At 39.5% G+C, this 18999-nt stretch overlaps 3 protein-coding genes across 5 annotated transcripts in view; 2 read left to right on the forward strand and 1 right to left on the reverse strand.

Moving 5' to 3' along the window:
- LOC101172629 (zinc finger protein 436-like) overlaps nt 1-18999 on the reverse strand; it is a 1005429-nt gene that overhangs the window by 890336 nt on the left and 96094 nt on the right. The gene's annotated exons all lie outside the window — the stretch shown is intronic.
- LOC110016657 (zinc finger protein 502-like) overlaps nt 1-18999 on the forward strand; it is a 970715-nt gene that overhangs the window by 799814 nt on the left and 151902 nt on the right. The gene's annotated exons all lie outside the window — the stretch shown is intronic.
- LOC105355262 (NACHT, LRR and PYD domains-containing protein 12) overlaps nt 1-18999 on the forward strand; it is a 517064-nt gene that overhangs the window by 247293 nt on the left and 250772 nt on the right. The window lies entirely within an intron of this gene.

Genomic DNA, 18999 nt, shown 5'->3' on the forward strand with positions numbered 1-18999 from the left:
AAAATGAAATTGTTTTAACTTATTTTAACATGTGAAGCTTTTAAGGTAAATATGATGAATTAGTCACTGTATTTTCTGAAATCAGTTTTGGTTTTTGTGAAATTGGTAAAATGTATGTATTTTTTTGTGTATGGACCCCAGGAAGACTAGCGACCACTTTGTGGAAGCTAATGGGGCTCCAAATAAATAAACAAAATAAACAAAATAACATGTGTTTATGCATAAAAGTGATGCAGAATAACGTCATAACATGTATTTATGCATAAAAGTGATGCAGAATGATGCCATAACATGTATCTATGCATTAAAGGGATGCAGACAGAAGTCATAACAGGTATTTATGCATAAAAGTGATGCGCAATGACGTCATAACATGTGTTTATGCATCAAAGTGATGCAGAATGATGTCATAACATGTATTTATGCATAAATGTGATGCAGAATGATGCCATAACATGTATTTATGCAAATAAGTGATGCAGAATGACGTCATAACAGGTATTTATACATAAAAGTGATAAAGAATGACGTCATAACAGGTATTTAACCATAAAAGTGATGCAGAATGACGACATAACATGTATTTATGCAAGAAAGTGATGCAGAATGATGTCATAACAGGTATTTATGCATAAAAGCGATGTGGAATGACTTCATAAAATGTATTTTAGCAAAACAGTGATGCAAAATGACGTCATAACATGTATTTATATATAAAAGTGATGCGGAATGAAGTCATAACATGTATTTATGCATCAAAGTGATGCAGAATGATGTCATAACACGTATTTATGCAAAAAAGTGATGCAGAATGATGCCATAACATGTATTTATGCAAATAAGTGATGCAGAATGACGTCATAACAGGTATTTATACATAAAAGTGATGCAGAATGACGTCATAACACGTAATTATGCATAAAAGTGATGTGGAATGACGTCATAACATGTATTTATGCATAAAAGTGATGCAGAATGACGTCATAAAATGTATGTATGCATAAAAGTGATGTGGAATGATGTCATAACATGTTTTTATGCATCAAAGTGATGCAGAATGATGTCATAACATGTACTTATGCATAAAAGTGATGCAGAATGATGTCATAGCATATAGTTATGCATAAAAGTGATGCAGAATGATGCCATAACATGTATCTATGCATTAAAGGGATGCAGACAGAAGTCATAACAGGTATTTATGCATAAAAGTGATGCGCAATGACGTTATAACATGTATTTATGCATAAAAGTGATGCGGAATGACGTCAAAACATGTATGTATGCATAAAAGTGATGTGGAATGACATCACAACATGTATTTACGCATAAAAGTGATGCAGAATGATGTCATAACATGTATCTATGCATTAAAGGGATGCATACAGAAGTCACAACAGGTATTTATGCATCAAAGTGATGCGCAATGACGTCATAACATGTATTTATGAAAAAGGTGATGCAGAATGAAGTCATAGCATGTAGTTATGCAAAAAAATGATGTGGAATGACATCACAACATGTATTTACGCATAAAAGTGATGCAGAATGATGTCATAACATGTATTTATGCATAAAAGTGATGCAGAATGATGTCATAACATGTATTTAAGCATAAAAGTGATGAAGAATGACGTCATAACATGTATTTATACAAAAAAGTGATGTAGAATGACGTCGCAACATGTATTTACGCATAAAAGTGATTCAGAATGACGTCATAACATGTATTTATGCATAAAAGTGATGCAGAATGACGTCATAACATGTATATATGAAAAAAGTGATGCAGAATGACTTCATAACATTTATTTATGCAAGAAAGTGATGCAGAATGATGTCATAACAGGTATTTATGCATAAAAGTGATGCAGAATGACGTCATAACAGGTATTTAAGCAAAAGAGTGATGCACAATGACGTCATAACATGTATTTTATAAAAAAGTTATGCGGAATGAAGTCATAACAAGTATTTATGCATAAAAGTGATGCAGAATGACGTCATAACAGGTATTCAAGCAAAAGACTGATATAGAATGACGTCATAACATGTATTTTTATTAACAAGTGATGCGGAATGAAGTCATAACATGTATTTATGCATAAAAGTGATGCAGAATGATTTCAAAACATGTATTTATGCATAAAAATGATGCAGAATGACGCCATAACATGTATTTATGCAAAAAAGTGATGCAGAATGACGTCATAACAGGTATTTATGCATAAAAGTGATGCAGAATGACGTCATAACAGGTATTTAACCATAAAAGTGATGCAGAATGACGTCATAACATGTATTTTATAAAAAGGTTATGCGGAATGAAGTCATAACAAGTATTTATGCATAAAAGTGATGCAGAATGACGTCATAACAGGTATTTAACCATAAAAGTGATGCAGAATGACGACATAACATGTATTTATGCAAGAAAGTGATGCATAATGATGTCATAACAGGTATTTATGCATAAAAGCGATGTGGAATGACTTCATAAAATGAATTTTAGCAAAACACGTATTGCAAAATGACGTCATAACATGTATTTATATATAAAAGTGATGCGGAATGAAGTCATAACATGTATTTATGCATCAAAGTGATGCAGAATGACGTCATAACATGTGTTTATGCATAAAAGTGATGCAGAATAACGTCATAACATGTATTTATGCATAAAAGTGATGCAGAATGATGTCATAACACGTATTTATGCATAAAAGTGATGCAGAATGATGCCATAAAATGTATTTATGCAAATAAGTGATGCAGAATGACGTCATAACAGGTATTTATGCATAAAAGTGATGCAGAATGACGTCAAAACAGGTATTTAACCATAAAGGTGATGCAGAATGACGACATAACATGTATTTATGCATAAAAGTGATGCGGAATGACATCATAACATGTATGTATGCATAAAAGTGATGTGGAATGATGTCATAACATGTTTTTATGCATCAAAGTGATGCAGAATGATGTCATAACATGTACTTATGCATAAAAGTGATGCAGAATGATGTCATAGCATGTAGTTATGCATAAAAGTGATGCAGAATGATGCCATAACATGTATCTATGCATTAAAGGGATGCAGACAGAAGTCATAACAGGTATTTATGCATAAAAGTGATGCGCAATGACGTCATAACATGTATTTATGCATAAAAGTGATGCGGAATGACGTCATAACATGTATGTATGCATAAACGTGATGTGGAATGACATCACAACATGTATTTACGCATAAAAGTGATGCAGAATGATGTCATAACATGTATCTATGCATTAAAGGGATGCATACAGAAGTCATAACAGGTATTTATGCATCAAAGTGATGCGCAATGACGTCATAACATGTATTTATGAAAAAGGTGATGCAGAATGACGTCATAAAATGTATTTATGCATCAAAGTGATGCGGAATTACGTCATAACATGTAATTATGCATAAAAGTGATGTGGAATGACGTCATAACATGTATTTATGCATAAAAGTGATGCGGAATGACGTCATAACATGTATGTATGCATAAAAGTTATGTGGAATGATGTCATAACATGTATTTATGCATAAAAGTGATGCAGAATGACGTCATAACATGTATTTTATAAAAAAGTTATGCGGAATGAAGTCATAACAAGTATTTATGCATAAAAGTGATGCAGAATGACGTCATAACAGGTATTTAACCATAAAAGTGATGCAGAATGACGACATAACATGTATTTATGCAAGAAAGTGATGCAGAATGATGTCATAACAGGTATTTATGCATAAAAGCGATGTGGAATGACTTCATAAAATGAATTTTAGCAAAACACGTATTGCAAAATGACGTCATAACATGTATTTATATATAAAAGTGATGCGGAATGAAGTCATAACATGTATTTATGCATCAAAGTGATGCAGAATGACGTCATAACATGTGTTTATGCATAAAAGTGATGCAGAATAACGTTATAACATGTATTTATGCATAAAAGTGATGCAGAATGATGTCATAACACGTATTTATGCATAAAAGTGATGCGGAATGATGCCATAAAATGTATTTATGCAAATAAGTGATGCAGAATGACGTCATAACAGGTATTTATGCATAAAAGTAATGCAGAATGACGTCAAAACAGGTATTTAACCATAAAGGTGATGCAGAATGACGACATAACATGTATTTATGCATAAAAGTGATGCGGAATGACGTCATAACATGTATGTATGCATAAAAGTGATGTGGAATGATGTCATAACATGTTTTTATGCATCAAAGTGATGCAGAATGATGTCATAACATGTACTTATGCATAAAAGTGATGCAGAATGATGTCATAGCATGTAGTTATGCATAAAAGTGATGCAGAATGATGCCATAACATGTATCTATGCATTAAAGGGATGCAGACAGAAGTCATAACAGGTATTTATGCATAAAAGTGATGCGCAATGACGTCATAACATGTATTTATGCATAAAAGTGATGCGGAATGACGTCATAACATGTATGTATGCATAAACGTGATGTGGAATGACATCACAACATGTATTTACGCATAAAAGTGATGCAGAATGATGTCATAACATGTATCTATGCATTAAAGGGATGCATACAGAAGTCATAACAGGTATTTATGCATCAAAGTGATGCGCAATGACGTCATAACATGTATTTATGAAAAAGGTGATGCAGAATGACGTCATAAAATGTATTTATGCATCAAAGTGATGCGGAATTACGTCATAACATGTAATTATGCATAAAAGTGATGTGGAATGACGTCATAACATGTATTTATGCATAAAAGTGATGCGGAATGACGTCATAACATGTATGTATGCATAAAAGTTATGTGGAATGATGTCATAACATGTATTTATGCATAAAAGTGATGTGGAATGACGTCATAAAATGTATTTATGCATACAAGTGATGCAGAATGACGTCATAACATGTATTTATGCATAAAAGTGATGCAGAAAGACGTCCTAACATGTATTTATGCATAAAAGTGATGCTGAATGACGCCATAACATGTATTTATGCATAAAAGTGATGCAGAATGACGTCATAACATGTATTTTTGCATAAAAGTGATGCAGAATGACGTCATAACATGTATTTATGCAAGAACGTGATGCAGAAAGACATCATAACAGGTATTTAAGCAAAAAAGTGATGCAGCATGATGTCATAACATGTATTTATGCATAAAAGTGATGCATATTGACGCCATAACATGTATTTATGCATAAAAGTGATGCAGAAAGACGTCATAACAGGTATTTATGCATAAAAGTGATGCGCAATGACGTCATAACATGTATGTATGCATAAAAGTGATGTGGAATGACATCACAACACGTATTTACGCATAAAAATGATGCAGAATGACGTCATAACTAGTATTTATGCATAAAAATGATGCAAAATGACGTCATAACATGTATTTAACCATAAAAGTGATGCAGAATGACGACATAACATGTATTTATGCAAGAAGGTGATGCAGAATGATGTCATAACAGGTATTTATGCATAAAAGCGATGTGGAATGACTTCATAAAATGTATTTTAGCAAAACAGTGATGCAAAATGACGTCATAACATGTATTTATATATAACAGTGATGCGGAATGAAGTCATAACATGTATTTATGCATCAAAGTGATGCAGAATGACGTCATAACATGTGTTTATGCATAAAAGTGATGCAGAATAACGTCATAACATGTATTTATGCATAAAAGTGATGCAGAATGATGCCATAACATGTATTTATGCAAATAATGATGCAGAATGACGTCATAACAGGTATTTATACATAAAAGTGATGCAGAATGACGTCATAACAGGCATTTAACCATAAAGGTGATGCAGAATGACGACATAACATGTATTTATGCAAGAAAGTGATGCAGAAAGACATCATAACAGGTATTTATGCATAAAAGCGATGTGGAATGACTTCATAAAATGTATTTTAGCAAAACAGTGATGCAAAATGACGTCATAACATGTATTTATATATAAAAGTGATGCGGAATGAAGTCATAACATGTATTTATGCATCAAAGTGATGCAGAATGATGTCATAACACGTATTTATGCAAAAAAGTGATGCAGAATGATGCCATAACATGTATTTATGCAAATAAGTGATGCAGAATGACGTCATAACAGGTATTTATACATAAAAGTGATGCAGAATGACGTCATAACACGTAATTATGCATAAAAGTGATGTGGAATGACGTCATAACATGTATTTATGCATAAAAGTGATGCGGAATGACGTCATAAAATGTATGTATGCATAAAAGTGATGTGGAATGATGTCATAACATGTTTTTATGCATCAAAGTGATGCAGAATGATGTCATAACATGTACTTATGCATAAAAGTGATGCAGAATGATGTCATAGCATATAGTTATGCATAAAAGTGATGCAGAATGATGCCATAACATGTATCTATGCATTAAAGGGATGCAGACAGAAGTCATAACAGGTATTTATGCATAAAAGTGATGCGCAATGACGTTATAACATGTATTTATGCATAAAAGTGATGCGGAATGACGTCAAAACATGTATGTATGCATAAAAGTGATGTGGAATGACATCACAACATGTATTTACGCATAAAAGTGATGCAGAATGATGTCATAACATGTATCTATGCATTAAAGGGATGCATACAGAAGTCACAACAGGTATTTATGCATCAAAGTGATGCGCAATGACGTCATAACATGTATTTATGAAAAAGGTGATGCAGAATGAAGTCATAGCATGTAGTTATGCAAAGAAATGATGTGGAATGACATCACAACATGTATTTACGCATAAAAGTGATGCAGAATGATGTCATAACATGTATTTATGCATAAAACTGATGCAGAATGATGTCATAACATGTATTTAAGCATAAAAGTGATGAAGAATGACGTCATAACATGTATTTATGCAAAAAAGTGATGTAGAATGACGTCGCAACATGTATTTACGCATAAAAGTGATGCAGAATGACGTCATAACATGTATTTATGCATAAAAGTGATGCAGAATGACGTCATAACATGTATATATGAAAAAAGTGATGCAGAATGACTTCATAACATTTATTTATGCAAGAAAGTGATGCAGAATGATGTCATAACAGGTATTTATGCATAAAAGTGATGCAGAATGACGTCATAACAGGTATTTAAGCAAAAGAGTGATGCACAATGACGTCATAACATGTATTTTATAAAAAAGTTATGCGGAATGAAGTCATAACAAGTATTTATGCATAAAAGTGATGCAGAATGACGTCATAACAGGTATTCAAGCAAAAGACTGATATAGAATGACGTCATAACATGTATTTTTATTAAAAAGTGATGCGGAATGAAGTCATAACATGTATTTATGCATAAAAGTGATGCAGAATGATTTCAAAACATGTATTTATGCATAAAAGTGATGCAGAATGACGCCATAACATGTATTTATGCAAAAAAGTGATGCAGAATGACGTCATAACAGGTATTTATGCATAAAAGTGATGCAGAATGACGTCATAACAGGTATTTAACCATAAAAGTGATGCAGAATGACGTCATAACATGTATTTTATAAAAAAGTTATGCGGAATGAAGTCATAACAAGTATTTATGCATAAAAGTGATGCAGAATGACGTCATAACAGGTATTTAACCATAAAAGTGATGCAGAATGACGACATAACATGTATTTATGCAAGAAAGTGATGCGGAATGAAGTCATAACATGTATTTATGCATCAAAGTGATGCAGAATGACGTCATAACATGTGTTTATGCATAAAAGTGATGCAGAATAACGTCATAACATGTATTTATGCATAAAAGTGATGCAGAATGATGCCATAACATGTATTTATGCAAATAATGATGCAGAATGACGTCATAACAGGTATTTATACATAAAAGTGATGCAGAATGACGTCATAACAGGTATTTAACCATAAAGGTGATGCAGAATGACGACATAACATGTATTTATGCAAGAAAGTGATGCAGAAAGACATCATAACAGGTATTTAAGCAAAAAAGTGATGCAGAATGATGTCATAACATGTATTTATGCATGAAAGTGATGCATATTGACGCCATAACATGTATTTATGCATAAAAGTGATGCAGAAAGACGTCATAACATGTATTTATGCATAAAAGTGATGCAGAATGACGCCATAACATGTATTTATGCATAAAAGTGATGCAGAATGACGTCATAACATTTATTTTTGCATAAAAGTGATGCAGAATGACGTCATAACATGTATTTATGCAAGAAAGTGATGCAGAAAGACATCATAACAGGTATTTAAGCAAAAAAGTGATGCAGAATGATGTCATAACATGTATTTATGCATAAAAGTGATGCATATTGATGCCATAACATGTATTTATGCATAAAAGTGATGCAGAAAGACGTCATAACATGTATTTATGCATAAAAGTGATGCAGAATGACGTTATAACAGATCATGGATACTGTGCGGTAATCCAAATGTGGAAGGGTGATGATTTTTCATCATTACGTAAAAGAACCATCGCAGTCACGTGGGTTGTGTGCATGCACAAGCCTGCCGTCAGTCATGCCTGAGTCTAAGTGCACTAAATGTAACAGAGCTCGCACGGTTCGTACGTGTGACCATGACGTGCACGGGACTCTCCAAATTCAAACTGTTTAAAACATTTTGGCCTGATTCAGTCTGACATGCGCACACAAGAAGAGTGCGCAGCCAGAGCCGGTGGTCCAAAACAGGTCAGGAGAAAGATCAGAGCAAGAACTCCTGAGCCTGCGCTCACGAACGAACCAAACCTTTTGAGTCTCGCTTGGCTGGGAACTGACACAGAAACACACGTAAGGAAACAGCTGACATATCTCAGACAGAGCAGGAGAGAAGCTGTGGGAGAATATTTGAACGATCTCATGAAACCTGAATGGAGACGTGATTACTGATATTTTAGCCCAGTGGAAATTTCAGAATAAAAGCGCAGCAACTTCCATTGCAGATATATTTCCGTTTTGAGTTAGTGTTGTGAGTTATTTTTTCATGTTATGAGTTAATTGTTTCGTGTTGTGAGTTAATCTTTTTAGTGTTGTGACGAATTGTAGTATGTTATTTTGTGTTGTAAAACCTAAACTGTTGTGTTGTGACCCTTCTGGGCCACCGAAGATCATTGGTAAATTCAAAGACATTTTTAAACAAAGACTAGTCTGTCTCCTCTGTTCATGATGTGCATTTTTTAAATATTGTCATAAGAAACGTAATCATGTGTGCAATAATAAATTTGGCATATGGGGAACACATGAAACCGATTTTTAAATCGCTGCATTGGCTCCCTGGGTGCTTCAGCATTGAATTTAAAGCTCTTTTGTTGGTTTATAAATGTTTTTATGGTCTCAGGCCGTCATATTTATCTGATATGATTTTAAAGTATGAGCCCTCGCTGACCTTGAGGTCCTCTTACTAGCCGATCATATCCTGTTATTAATTTACGTCATAGATTTACAGCAGATAACTTCACATTTCTGTCTGTGTGTGTCTCATTACATTGCATTGAAGACACGGAGGATGTTTAGAGAACAGATTTATTTATTTTAAAAAGCACAAAAGCACGTTCATTCTCATGATGATCTGGTACGCCCTCATTGAGTCATCTAGCATAACAACAATAGCAGTACGTCACGTTTCCCAGCATGCTTTGCTGCCAATCATTGGTCTTGTTGTAAAACCTTGGTCACAGGGACATGGTGATTGGCCAATGATTGTCAGCAAAGCATGCTGGGAAACGTGACGTACTGCTATTGTTGTTATGCTACTAGCTAAAGGTAAGTGCTTCAGGCGAAGCAGCCAGCTTAATATGATATTTTTCAGATTTTCATCGAGACAATAACAGATCTGTCATGTGAGGGGGCTCGAGAGCAGGTAGGATCCAGACGCAGAGGCAGGAGGCAAACGGTTCCAGGGCAGATGGGGACCAAAGGAAGTAAAACTCAAGAAACATGACAAAACAGGAAACCTTTCAAAATAAAACAGGAAACAGAACCAAACAAGACAGAACAAGAACTAACACAACAAACTGAAACAATGACAGTACCCCCCCCCTCAAGGAACCGCTCTGAGGTTCCAAAAGTCAACTGAGGGGTGGGCCCCAGAGGACAAACCTCGACGGGCATAAATGTCAGAGTCTGGAGGACGGCCGGGGGGCCGAGCGGTCCGGCGAGGCAGGTCCGTAGGACGGCCGGGAGGCCGAGCGGTCCGGCGAGGCAGGTCCGGAAGACGGCCGGGAGGCCGAGCGGTCCGGCGAGGCAGGTCCGGAGGACGGCCTGGAGGCCGAGCGGCCCGGCGAGGCAGGTCAGGCGTGGAGGCGTCGTCAGGCGTGGAGGCGTCGTCAGGTGTGGAGGCGTCGTCAGGCGTGGAGGCGTCGTCAGGTGTGGAGGCGTCGTCAGGCGTGGAGGCGTCGTCAGGCGTAGAGGCGTCGTCAGGCGTTGAGGCGTCGTCAGGTGTGGAGGCGTCGTCAGGCGTAGAGGCATCGTCAGGCGTAGAGGCGTCGTCAGGCATGGAGTCAGGCATGGAGTCGGGCATGGAGTCGGGCATGGAGTCGGGCATGGAGTCGGGCATGGAGTCGGGCATGGAGTCGGGCTTGGAGTCGGGCTTGGAGTCGGGCTTGGAGGAGTCGGGCATGGAGGAGTCGGGCATGGAGGAGTCGGGCATGGAGGAGTCAGGCTTGGAGGAGTCGGGCATGGAGTCAGGCTTGGAGGAGTCGGGCATGGAGTCAGGCTCTGGCGGGTCGGGCCAGCAGTCAGGCTCTGGCGGGTCGGGCCAGCAGTCAGGCTCTGGCGGGTCAGGCGTGGAGCCGAGCTCTGGCGGGTCAGGCGTGGAGCCGTTGGAAGCGGGGACCGGTTGGGGTGCAGGCGGCACCCCCCTGGGAGCCGGGACGGGTCGGGGTGCGTCCGGGACCACCACTGAACGTGGTTGTGGTGCATCCGGGACCACCACCGGAACATGACGGGGATGGGGTGCATCCGGCACCACCACTGAAAGGGATGTGGTGCGTGCCGGACCACCTCTGGAACAGGAAGGGGACGGCGGGGACGGCGGGGACGGCGGGGACGGCGGGGACGACGGCGACGACGACCCCCCCTCAGGGCAAGACGGCTCCCAGTAAAGTCCAGGGGGCTCCCACTCCAGGCATACGAGGAGAACTGGGCCTGGTCGAAGACCCAATAAGACCTCGTATGCTCGGCTTTCCGGCAGTAGGCCTCTAGCAGCCGCATGTCCCGCTCTGCTGGGTCCAGAAAATATGGCTGGTCCATTCTGTCATGTGAGGGGGCTCGAGAGCAGGTAGGATCCAGACGCAGAGGCAGGAGGCAAACGGTTCCAGGGCAGATGGGGACCAAAGGAAGTAAAACTCAAGAAACATGACAAGACAGGAAACCTTTCAAAATAAAACAGGAAACAGAACCAAACAAGACAGAACAAGAACTAAAGCAAAAAACAAGACACAACAAACTGAAACCATGACAAGATCCACCATTCTTGCTTTTATTTTTACCCCTATTGAATGCTCACAGAGACACGGAAGTAGCGGCAGGAAGCGGCTTTTGCAGCAAGATGACTGAGGGCGTACCAGATCATCATCATGTGAATGAACGTGAATACGATGGATGCTTTTGTGCTTTTTAAAATAAATAAATCTGTTCTCTAAACATCCTCCTTGTCTTCAATGCAATGTAATGAGACACACACAGACAGAAATGTGAAGTTATCTGCTGTAAATCTATGACGTAAATTAATAACAGGATAAATGATCGGCTAATTAGTTAGCATGTAGCCTAATAGCCTTCGAATGTAAAGCGACTGACTGCTAAAGTTAATAAAAGACAAGTCCTGAATATTATTATTCCTATTCGACCCTAAACTACAATATCAGCTGTCTGTCAACCGACCAGCCAGTTGCCCAAATGACGGCATACATCAAAGAGCTCTGCGGCGGCGCTAGTAGCCTAGCAGGAGCTATCGTATGACAAAGCAGCCTAATTATCATAGATCTTTTGATATTTTTCTTATATTCATTGAGACAGTAATAAAGTGATCATTTTTGTTTTTCATGTTCCTTTTTTGAACGAATATGGGTCACAGAGACACGGAAGTTACCGCTGAAAGCGGCTTTTGCCGGCGTACAGAGAGCATATCCGCGTGAATGACTTATGACGTGAATAATTATTGCATTCGAACGGATTAATTATTGTGTTCGAACGACATAATTATTGCGTTTGCACGAGTTAATCATTTCGAGGGAACGGAATAGTATTTTGAGGGAACACAATAATATCTTGTGGGAACGGAATAGTATCTTGTGGGAACGGAATAGTATTTCGTGCGAACGAGATAATAATCTGTGGGAACAAGATATATTTTTATATCTTAATGTCAGGACACGGGCTCCGTAGGTTCCTGACTGAGGAGTTGCAGACTTTCTCCTGCAGAGCAGCAGCTGACTTCAGCGTCGTCATGGGAACACAGTCTGCTGCTGCTTCTGGAAACGTCTTCAAGGCTGTGGTGGGACTTGTTGGTCTGGAGGACAGATTCTCTGAGCAAATGCTGCTTCAGCTTCAAGCTTCAGCTCTTTTCTTCTGGCAGAGCTTAGAAGAAATGGAAACCTCCTTTGTTCTGACTGTTTGCTCCAAATCACAGATTCAGGAATTCCTCCAAGAAGTTCAGCTCAGAGATCATCAGCAGAGAAAAGCCTGAAGTTCTGATGGAAAATGACAACAGAACATGATCAATATTATTGATCCACATGGAATCCAGAAGAAACTCTGAGGTGAAGACATGAAGACACAAGCTTCAGAGACATGAGGAGAAGTCAGAGTGGATTCATTCTTGACTTTCTTCTCACATCTTCTCTTCAGAACATCTTTGTCTTTGATCCTTCAAATCTTCAGGACTCCAATTGTGAAATCTGATCATCCATGGATTGTTTTTGTGGGATCAGATCCAGAGTTGCTGAAAGTTCTGCTGCCCTCTGCTGGTCAAAGTGTCCAAACAGCAGAGAGGAGATTCTCTGGGATTCATTGGAGTCCAGATTCTCCTGGATGTGAACAGTCTCTGCTTCTGGAACAAAAGAGTCCTTCTCAGAGCAGCATTGAGGATCTGTTCTGTCCGGCTGAGAGCGCTCCCTGCTGGTAGGAGACAGAACCACATCAGCTGCTTTTCTTTGGCCGTTCAGAAACAGTCTGGAGACTCTAAAAAACCTCCACTTCCTGAAGCAAACGGATGCAGACCATCATGTTTGATCCTCTTCCTTCAGAAACGGCTCCATTGTTCCATCGCTCAGCAGTTTGACTAAAGCAGCTGAGAGTCTTGATGCAAACAGACCTCAGCAGCTCATCCAGAACGCCATGACAGAAGCACATGCAGCAGCACGTGCACGCTCCCAGAGAACAGCAGCTGATCCAAGTCCTGACTTTGAGGTGAGACCTTTCTGTTCTGCTTGGACCACACTTCAACATGAACTTCATTTCCCATCATTCCATCTGTCAGGAGAGAACAGCTGCAATCAGCTTCCTTCAGGAATGACTGCAGGTAGAAGGATCTTTCATTCTTCAGCACCACCAGGACCCACATCCAGCCCATCAACAGCCAGAACATCAGTGACATCAGCGTCTGATCTTCATCACATCATCATCATCAAAGGACCACCTCTACGTTTTTACAATCTGATGGATTTCAGTCTTTCTGCAGCTCCTCATCAAGTGGATTGTCAAATATTTTCATTTCCTGTTTCATGTTTTAAATGTTAAAGAAAAATCTTTCCAGTTTTAAAAAGATGAGACTTATTGGAAAGACCCTGTCTGCTGCAGGACCTGTACAGGTGAATTGTGGGTAATAATGTTCTGTTTGGGATATTTGCTGGATTCTGGATGTTGACAGTTGTGTTGGTCTTGATTGTTTACCGTTGTGGTTTGGATGTTTGTTGTTATTTGTAGCACAGCTGAGTAGGTTCTTCATAGACAACATGTTGCTCTGCCAATGTGCATTTGGGCCAACTTGATTGGGCTGTTTGGAAGAATAATGAGGATAAATGAGAGCCTCCATCAGATCATGTTTCTGCTGTTTTTCAGAACTGCATCTGAACCTGAAAGCTGTCTGTCATATTTATGCAGCCTTTTTCCATAGAAACTGATCAAAACTGCAGACTCTATTGATTTCTCCATCAGATTTATGTCTAGGGGTGTAACGATACGTTACGATACGATACTAATCTCATTTCTAAAAGCAGAAGTTATCCTAAAGTGTGATTCAACACCATTAGTGATGTTGTGATGCCCAGTCCACCTGCTGTCCCCATCCATTCAAATGATGATTGTGATATTATTTTTAATTAACAAAGTCAGATCTGTGAGAAGCTCTCTGTGTCCCACAGCTGGTCTTGTTTCATTTCCTAGTCCACCTCGGCCTGTGATTTTAGACACTTTCTCACTGTTTCTCTCCCTGAGCTAGTCAGAGTAGTTGGTACAATGAAGTCAAGTCAAGTCAAAGTAAAAGTAACTTTATTGTCAAGATCTACAATGTTGACACATACATAGAACTTGAAATGACGATTTATCGTATTTCGGGCAGATACTCGCTGCAGTGTTTTTCAGGTAAATACCCTAGGGCGGTTCAGTTAATTAACTCACCTGCTCAGCGTCCTATTTAAGCCAGGTGCGCAGTTGTTCATTCTTTCTTACCTTCAGCGCTCATTCTTCGCCCCACCCTCCTCCCCGGCTTCCACCTGTGGGCTCCGTAAAGGGGGGTTTTGTTACCCGAAAGTTTTATGGAAATTTTATGGAATTTTATGGAAGTTTTATGGAATTGAACGGTGCCTTATGCCAAACGAAAATATGTGAATGCCAACTTAAAGAATGTGGAAAAATGTCAAATAAATATTTCTTACTGCAAGCGTTGTCTGACTGAAATTGCATTTTCTCTTCTCTTCAGTCTAACGGGGAGATACCTTCAGACATAGAATAAACAGACTATAAACAAACTATAAATAGAAGAGGCCTGAATATAAATAGTATAAAAAACAAAAGTAAAAAAAGGAGAGAATAAAGTGACTGGAGAATAAAGTGACTGAAGTATAGTTACCTAATTTTTTAATGGCACTTGAGGACTTGTGGAAAGTGCAGTTAGTGCTGATGAGGTAGGTGATGTGCGTGTGTGTCAGGGATCAGCAGCGCAGGAGGGCAACGGGGCAGCAAGAGGGGAGGGGGGGCAGGGCTGGGAGAGAGTTCAGCTTCCTGACAGCCTGGAGGAGAAAACTGTCTCCGAGTCTGCTGGTCCTGGCCTGAAGACTGCGTAGTCTTCTCCCAGATGGCAGCAGACTGAAGGAGCTGTGGGATGGATGGGTGGGGTCAACTGCAACGCAGAGGGCTTTTCGGGTCAGGCGGGTGTTGTAAATGTCCTGGAGGGAGGGGAGGGGGGCACCGATGATCCTCTCAGCTGCCCTCAAGACGCGTTGGAGGGACTTCCGGCTGGACACGTTGCAGGCGCCTCAGAAGAGTGCCCATAGCCCCAGACTAACACCGCATCACTACCCAGGAGTTCTGGGCATTCCCCCGCCCCAACCCCAGGTACAAGCCAGGACCCCCCAAGGGGAACACGCCCCGCATTCCAGTTAGCCACCCCCCCGGCCCATGGTTGGTCCAGGAAGGAGCAAGGCAGAGGCCAGCAGCCCCCGCCCAGGAGAACCCACACCACAAGGACATGGACACCCCCGGCTCAGTGGCACTGGCAGTGATGTCCAAGCTACCCCCAGACCCCGCAGCCCTGGTGGATGTCACCCCACCCCTTCCCAGACCCAGGGAAAGAGTGATCCCAGCCTCAGGTGCAGATGGGGAGCCCATCCAGCACCGCTAGAATCCCCCCTCAAGTAGGGCCCCCCACCCCCAGCACAGCGGGGGTTGTGATTTACTGTGTTTTACTGTGGAGCACCTTGTGATTTTTTTCTTAAAATAGTCAAAAACAGGAATAACGGTTCTTCTAAAGTGTGATTTTTTTCCTTGATATTAAAACAGGGATTAAAATATGAGTAGCCTGAAAAATCATACTGTGCCTCAATAAATTGTTTCTAAAAATGATTCAAATACAACATTGATTTATTTCTCGGGGGTGAGGAAGCCATTTGATATGCTCTGCATTTTGGTTCTTAACTACACTGTTTATCTGAGTTGTTACCTACTAGGGATGGGTATCGTTAAGGTTTTAATGGTATTACTATTCCTATTGATACTGCTTATGGATCCGGTGTTTTAACGATACTCTTATCGATACTTTGAGGAAAAAATAAATAAATAAATAACATATTAAGAACAAAAAGTGTTTTATTTCCTCATTATGGAACAACATTGTTTTTTAACAAAACATTTTTTACATACGTTATGTCGTAATAGTGTACATAAGTTAATACTTACTTTTTTACTTTTTCTGTTTTTGCACATTTTGTATTTGTATTTTTGCACATTTTGAACACCCCTCACTTTTGCACATTGCTGTCATTCTTCTCTGCTTTTTGAACTGCTGTTACAATTGAATTTCCCCAATGTGGGATCAATAAAGAATATCTACATCTCTATCTCTTTACTTTAGACATGATAATGTTCCAACACAAAACTGGAATGCACTTGGATGTTTTAGATGATCAGAACCGGATTTAAAAACACTGTTAAACTATCAAATGAATGAACTCAGTAAGGGTGGGATTATATAAGCTTGCTTCTTCACTCCTTTTCAAGCAATAAATCAAACTCTACTTATACTTCAGTTAATGATCACTGTATTTAATCAAGCAAAAATGATTTAAGTGACGTTTTTGTTTTGTTTTGTTTTGTGTCTTTTTAATCTATGTATTTCATCATTTCTGTAATGACTTAGATAAATATGTGTAAATTCTTTATTGCTTTGACTACAATGCTTCAAATAAATCAATAAATCAAAAAATGTTTTGGCTGATATATTACTATATTTCATTTGGCAATACTTGTATTGATTCCAAATGCTGTCAGGAAATTGATTCAATTATTGATTTTAATTATTTATGAGTGTGATGTTTCCTTTGATCTTTTGTCTATTTTCCACAACCTTGAATAGAGTTTTCCGCCTGTCAAACACCAAGAGGTGTTTGATGAGTGAGATGATGGAAACAAATTCACTTTGATGCAGACTCCTTTCTATTTAGTTATTTTTCTTTAAATCCAGTAAACCCAAAACATTATATTAATTGTATGGATGAGAACTATTTTTTAACAGGAAACAGCTGTTAGTTTGTTGTGGGTCTGGAATCATAAGCTGTGAGTCTAAGCCCCGCCCCCACCTCTGTACCCATTTGTTGTTTTCCCCCCCATGCAACCCCCGCCCCCCTCCAACATGTTCTGCACAGATGCAGCATACGGTCATCATAGCAGCAAGGTGACAGGATAGCAGGGGCGTCATGACGCAAATTTAATTAATTTTACACGGAAATGGGTAGTCTTAGTCTAGGGCAGGGGTCGGGAACCTTCTTGGCCGAGAGACCCATAAACGCCACATATTTTTAAATGTAATTTTGAAAGAGCCATACAATATTGTTGTGTCCCTTTCCCACACTGAGCCACGGAGACTTAACCTCTTTTAGGGTTCTTTATTCTGGTGACTGTAGACCGTAACAAACGCCGTTCAATTAATAATTCAACTCCTGAATCTCTCCCGCCGAGACGAGAACGCTTCTCCAAACTTAATATACCCTCAGCCCTCCCATTTCCCTTATTCGGCCCATAGCTGAACCCCATTGGTCCAAACTCCCTAACAACAGGCTGAGCTACAGAACCGAGGGCCAATCAGATCTCTGCATGATGAGTTCAAGGAACTCCGGAACTTATAACGCGACTCAACAGCCACCCAGTTAAATTCAGTCTGCTACAATATGTTTAAAAGGAAAAATACAACTTAATGCGTGCATTTTATGTAGTTTCAACACTTTTAAAGTCCAATTAGTCTGTGGATTCTTTTTAATAACATTGTAATGCTGTTGATAATAAATGATGAGTATTTCTCGTGGTAGTTTTGCTGATGGTCTAGTCCGGTTGATTCGTGGTGAGTTTTAGCTTCATGCAGGCGTTGAGACGTTAAACGTGATTGTAGGTTGGTCTGAATGTTCTTTAGATGTGACAAAGACTGCTCGTGGAGCCAAACACACACTCACGCTGCAGCAGTGGCGGTTCTACACTAACTTACACCCTGGGCGAGTAACCCCACCAGCCCAAAACAAAATCATAAAACTCTTCAGTGGGATTATTCCAAAAATATTTGGCATTTCCCTTATTTTGTGCTACACCAACAACAGAAATCCTCCAAAAAACCTCAATCCATAAAAAATGGTCTTCGCCCACCACCCCTCCCCTTCCCTCTGACACACGCGGCTCCGTCTCTATGACGGGAGGCGCAGCTGCGGCCCAGAGTTGATTGTCAGATAGAAAAAGACTCCCAATCACCTGTTAGTGTGATTCACCCAGCCACCGGTGAGTTGCGCCCCCCTCTAGAGTTTTTTGACTTGTTATGTTCCAAAGACTACCGCAAAGAGGTGTGGGCGCAAGTGTCTTGTAGCAGAGGGCGGTGGTCACGTGCGCGTCGGGTCTGCTGTGTCGGAGCAGGGAATTGTGGGAAATAATCCCCATTCCCTGCTTTTGTCGAAATTGGGTTGAACACGGGTGTTTATTCTGCCTAATTCCTTTTCATGTACCTGTTTTATGTTGTTTCACTCTGAGTTATTTCATCCTTTTTTTTTGCACCATAACTGTGAAGAGGGAACAGGATGAACACATTGTTAAGAGTCTGATGTGTTAAAATAAAGGTGTAAAATGTCGGCAGCTGCAGGCATGTCAAAATAAAAGCTCTAAGCTGCCTCTTTGAATTTAGTAGCACATT

This window comes from Oryzias latipes, chromosome 2 (genome assembly GCF_002234675.1).
Source record: "Oryzias latipes chromosome 2, ASM223467v1".
Lineage (NCBI taxonomy): Eukaryota > Metazoa > Chordata > Actinopteri > Beloniformes > Adrianichthyidae > Oryzias > Oryzias latipes.